The 6,000-nt window shown below is 35.4% G+C and overlaps 2 protein-coding genes across 2 annotated transcripts in view; both read right to left on the reverse strand.

Annotated features, from left to right (window-relative positions):
• Window positions 1-6,000, reverse strand: part of zgc:103759 (U8 snoRNA-decapping enzyme) — a 576,073-nt gene that overhangs the window by 318,007 nt on the left and 252,066 nt on the right. The window lies entirely within an intron of this gene.
• Window positions 1-6,000, reverse strand: part of LOC108233037 (kelch domain-containing protein 8B) — a 149,177-nt gene that overhangs the window by 122,087 nt on the left and 21,090 nt on the right. The window lies entirely within an intron of this gene.

Raw genomic sequence — 6,000 nt, forward strand, 5'->3', positions numbered from 1 at the left:
ACTGACAATACTAAAGCTAATGTTAGAAAATAAAGCTAAAAGGCAGAGATCATTCTTTATGGTTTCTTGCCATCATGTCACATTTATTTCATGGACAGGGGATGAACTAGTTTTTGCAATAGGCAAAACAAAAACACTACAAATTGCAGTGAACCACAACACTCGAGAAAATCTCAGTTATTATTTCTGTTTAGACCACAAAAGCTGGCCCTATACCCTCGGAGTGAGAACTTCCACACACCCATGCAGAAAAAGTAATATACTGTTGTTATAATAATCTATGGTTTGGTGCTCTTGTTAGTTTCAAAGTCTCAGAGAGAGGCATTTTGGTCCAGTGAAAATGTGGTAATACAAACAAACGTGCTCATTCTTGCAGTGAAAATGAGCGTGTCCACCCATGTGTTACAGTATGTTTACATCACTGAGCCGGAGATGAAAAATACCTTCAGTTTTTCAGCCTTCTGTCTTTTCACAGAGGACTGAAAAACAACCAAACTCAGTCCCAATGCAGCTTAATATCATTTATTAGTAGATGTTAGTCCGACTCGATTCCAGTTTAAAATGTCTTACTGTTGTTTTCAGATGTGTAAAGTCAGTTTTTGGATTGATGTAGATGTCTGTCAGGTGGTTTATGAAATATTTTGCTGACACACACACACACAAACAAAAACAGTATTGTCTCTTTGTTTTCCTTGGCGGACAGTAAAAAACATCTAGAAAATTCTGTCATGTCTTAGCTTAATAGCCTTTTATTTGTTCCATGAAGCTTTAATGATCAGAATCCCATTTTGCTCTGTTGACAGCAAAGCCATGTTGACGTAGTGTGTGTTTGTGTGTGAGTCAGTCTGCTCAGCGAACTGCACGGACGCAGCAGGAGGTGAGATCACTGGCACGAGGACTGACAGGGAAAGCAATGCCATTTAGCAGGTGGTTGAGGACAAAAAGCAAGCAATATATTATAGATCATAACTGTATCAGTTCTTTGCTGCCCTCATATTCATGTTCATACTGTTACTAATAATAATAACAATAATAAAACTGTATATTTCTAATTAATGATGACCTTTTTCTTGTGGCAATGAAGTCCTGAGCTCTGTGTACACGCTGACCTTTTAGCAACAAGAACGGAAAGGTTTGTGTGTTCAAACATGCGTACTGCAAGTGGATGAGTTTGCATTTACAAAAAAATAGGTCTCATTTCTACCCGAGGACAAAAAGTCTGAAATGTAACAAGGTACAGACCTGGACCTACAGGAATTACTCCAGACCTTTGTTTAAACATAATTATCACTTGAGTATTCAATAGAAAGTCACTTTGTCAAAAAAAAAAATTAGAATCACCTATTTAGCTCTGAATCAGCCTGTCTCTTTGTGTGCATGTCTTTGTTAGCAAAATATCTCATGAACCCCTGAACAGATTTTAATGAAACTCTCAGAAAGTAAATATTAAATGTACATCTAAAACAGATTAACTTTTGAAGTCAGTTTGATTCAAGTTGGCTGCCCACAGTTCATCTACCTTACCAAACACAAAAATAACCATAACTCAGTGAATTTTTATAGATATTGAGCTAAAATCTGGTGTGATGCTAGCTGAGACTGATCTCCAACACATGCTGCAAGTGCTAACAAATCATGCAAGATCTTTGGTAATAACTTTGGCATGCAAGGCAGCAGGAGATATGCATTTATTTATGAAATGCTTTTCTCATGTTAAATAAGAAATATACAGCTGTCAATGCATTCAAAACTACCCTTCTCCCATGTGAGGTCTTCCTCTGATCTAAAGCATGCCTCATGATCAAACAAACTAATACAATTTAAAGTTTTTAACTGAATGACTTAAAAAAGAAGCAGTTAGTTGCATTCAACTCACAAAATTAGGCATAACGTTGACACCTTTTACTCTGATTGGAAAGCAGATTGATCTCTGTGTTATCAGTAGCGGACACAGAGTTGTGAAGGATCATCCAAATGAAAATGAGAATAGCATTATAAAAAAAAAAAAAACTAGTTTTGTACTCTTTGTCTAATATTTACAAATATTCCATGGCTTCAGGAGTGAAGCTCTTGTTTCATTACAGTGCAGAAGCTCTGCCACAGATGTGATTTTATAGAAGGTAACATTTGATGTAAAAAAAAAAGTGGGTTACATCAAGTTGCTAATTTTAACATCTGAAACTTGTCAGTGCACCCACATCCTCACGTCACCAAGAAACCAGAGGTCTTTCTCTGCATTTCTGTTACTTTTACAGAGTCTACCAGAGCTAGATAAAATAAACTCAAAGTTATGCTATTATATTCAATTTAGCTCAGTGTTTATAAGTGGAAAATAATGAGTACTACCTACAATACTTTCTTCTTATCTTATCTAACGCAGAGCTTAAAAATTGCAAAAACACATCACCTAAATCCCAAGGTATTATGGCTTTGCAAAGACACTGTGATGAAACTATTGTAGGTATTAAATTTTAAGGATCAAATTGATCAGCTTATTATAAAATACAAATAAGCTTAAAAACGTATTCCAATGCTCGGCTGTTAGAGATTATTGTTTTCTCTGGTAATCAGCTGTGAATGGTTAGAGCATGCACAGCAGATGTGACCACGACCAAGAATCCCTGGAGGGCTCAGCTCCTACTAGCAGCACATGCCGGCAGCTTAATATAGACAACTGACAGAACAGAAAAACTGCAGGAAATCAGCTACCAAGAGAGAGAAAGATCCACAATGAGCAATGTCTAAATGTTCATATCTATCTAGATAAAGTCATTATGCATATAGCAACACAGGTTGTTTTTTTGACAGCAGCACGTTTGCTTCATATCAATACTGACAATGAATTAGTCAAAAAAAAAAATTAAGCAAGAAACAAAAGTCTACACATTGTTTTTATCATATCAATGGTTATTGTGTCCTTAAATTAAAAAAAACTGTAAGCAAAATTTGTGAACAACTGCAAACTACAACAACTATTTGTTTACAGATGGAAACTGCTGAAGTGACTGAAAATGGGTCAACAATGGCAACGTTCATGGAAGAGACTTTTGAGATCCAGAAGTCCAATAACTTTGATGTATTGGTATGTATTTAGGCTCAGATTTGTTGAGTAAAGTACGCAGATACACGGGTCAAGTCTAGTCCAAAGGAGAACGAGATCCAAGCTGAAGAGGTGCACAAAAGACAACCCTCTCCTGGCCTAATCCGATCTAGTAGGCAAATTATAAGCATATCACTGACTGGAGATAAATTAAGATTCGAATTATAAACTGCCTGAGCATTAGACTAGAGTTTGAAAAAAAAGTTTAAATGCTAAACTTACAAATCAAGTTTTGTGAAAGCCTTGTGTTTAATGCCGAGCTCTGTCTTCATGGCACTCCACCTCTCTTGCTTTATCTCTAATATTTATTCCTGACAGCTGTTTTACTTCTTTCTCCCTTTTTTTTNTTTTTTTTTTTTTTTTTTTTTTTGCTTTTAGCAGCAGATTCACTCTTGCTTTTTCACCTAAACATCTTCTCCAAGATTCTACGCTTGTCCGATTCCTCCATATTTGTTTTCCTGCACAGTCTACGGCCAGCCTAATGTAGATCGATCACATCTCAAACTTCTACATAGTTTTTGGCGGATTCAGTCAAGTGATTTGTTTGTATCCACATTTCAAAATTGCATATCAATACATTTGGTAATAACTACTAGAGTAAATTATTTTTAAAAAACCGCACCAATGTAGTCCAGGAAAACCTTTTTATGTTTGCTTTTATAGTTTGAAATAAGTACTTTAAAAGTATTGTAACAACAGACAACTAATGAAGAAGAAGGTATATAATTTTAGAAGCATCATACCAGAATAGAAAATAGGAAACTGACAACCCAAGCTGTCGATGAGCTGTCGATGAGTAACCTCAAAGTTACCAAAAATGCCATTCAGTTAGGCAAACAAAAATTCACTATACTGAATAAAAATGTGACCCAACGTGTTTTGTTTAAAAATAAATAAATAAAAAATAACTTTGGATCTTGGGAGTAAATTGAAGGGTTCTTAAGAATCTGCTTAACCTTAAATTTTTCTGGGGCAATCAGTCCTGAATGAAATGTCAGCCATTTGACATTTTTACACACAATTTTCTTTCCCTGAGTGCCTTATTTAAAGTAATTTTCTTTCTTTTAAAATCTCTCCCCTGATACACTGCAATCTTCTTGCTCAAAGTCTTAAAACTCTTCAGAGCTTGACATAATGACTCTGCGCACTTTAACTGTCAAGAGGGGACAGAACTGCTGGTTTAACAGCGTTAAGTTTAACACTTTCCATCAGTCGGTTGTTACTTTTGAGGTTTTAATCAGGAGCAATTAATATAAACCCTGGATGTGAATTTTATAGCTTTATAAAATGTAATACATGTGTGCTCACTTTTCTGTTTCTTTTATCGCCTGCCACCACAAATGATGGGCAATCAAGTAATTGCTTGTGTTTGTGCGTGTATGTGTGTAACCCTGTCAATTTCACAAATATTGAGCTAAAATTCGGTGTGGTAGTAGCTGAGAGTCCTTCCCAACACATGCCCTGAACATTAAAGGACCATGTAAGATCTTAGCTTAAAACTTTGACATGCAAAGCAATATTCATTCAAGGAATGCTAGTCCTAAAATAAATAATAAAGCAATATGTTATAAATAAAGAAAAAAAATGTCATTTTTGAGTCATTTCAGTATGTTGTATTATCTGTAGGAACCACCATCTATGGGATTGAGTGTTTTTTTTATTAAATATGCTCAAAAAAGTCAAAAGAATGTAAGGGACAAAGTGATGGAGTTGAAGTTGATAATTTACACAACTATATATTTAGTCCATAACATTCTCCTCTTCTTTGAGCACTGAACCCCCCCTAAAAACCAAAACAAAAGAAGCTACAATTGTTCTGAGACACTTCCTCCTCTAATGTACAGCCTAGCTGGGACTTTTTCTTAAGTGGGCCCAAGGGATTATATAAAAAAAATAGTAATATTCAGCTGGGAAACTTCTTACGAGACAACATTATCTTCAGCAGTGAACTGCCAAATGTCTCATTTGGATATTGTTGGTCCATTTCCAATAAAGCTGCCAAGCTGCTGCTGCTGATGATGAGATGAAACAGCTTAAAATGCTGGTTTTTGAAGACAAAAATAAAATATTTCAGGGTTATCAAAACAACAATCAATAATCATACTAATCAACACTAAATGAGTATCTGACAGATAAGGATTTGAGGTTATATTGATTTTAACAGTGCTGGCTTCACACAGCATCAGTGCATAAAGAAAATCACACATGCCTTCGGTAACCACTCAGTAACATTGTTTTAATGGTTTTATTTGTTTCAGGCACAGATTAATACATACTACGCAAAAATACAAAACAACTGTTTGGTTTTAAACTAATTTTTTAAGCTCCTGTTTTTGAGTTTTGTCTTTTAACATAAAATTTAATTTTAGGGCTGTACAATATGTTGCAATTTTATCATCACAATTTCACTGAGCGAAATATCCGTATCAGAAAAGGACTGCTTTTAGTTATATTTTAACTATCATGCATTCATGTTCTGCATGCTAATAATATATCTGGTAAATCCAACACCCTCTCAGCAGCCTTGATGTCCTGGTTTAGTTTAAAGTGATGACAGAAGACGGAGTCAGGACAAAGTAGGTTTATCACAAATAACACTGTCATTTTAATATTAAAGAATAAAATTGCACACTGTAAGTTTTGCTAATATGCAGCTCATAAATTACTACATCAATCTGGTTTGGTTTGGTTTGGTTTGGCTTGGTTTGTTTTGGTTTGTTTTTGGCTTGGCTTGGCTTGGCTTGTCTTGGCTTGTCTTGGCTTGGCTTGGCTTTGTTTGGTTTGGTTTAGTTTGGTTTGGCTTGGCTTGGTTTGGTTTGGTTTGAATTGGCTTGGTTTGGTTTGGTTTGAATTGGCTTGGTTTGGTTTGGTTTGGTTTGGTTTGAATTGGCTTGGTTTGG

The sequence above is a fragment of the Kryptolebias marmoratus genome, linkage group LG8 (assembly GCF_001649575.2).
Source record: "Kryptolebias marmoratus isolate JLee-2015 linkage group LG8, ASM164957v2, whole genome shotgun sequence".
Classification (NCBI taxonomy): Eukaryota; Metazoa; Chordata; class Actinopteri; order Cyprinodontiformes; family Rivulidae; genus Kryptolebias; species Kryptolebias marmoratus.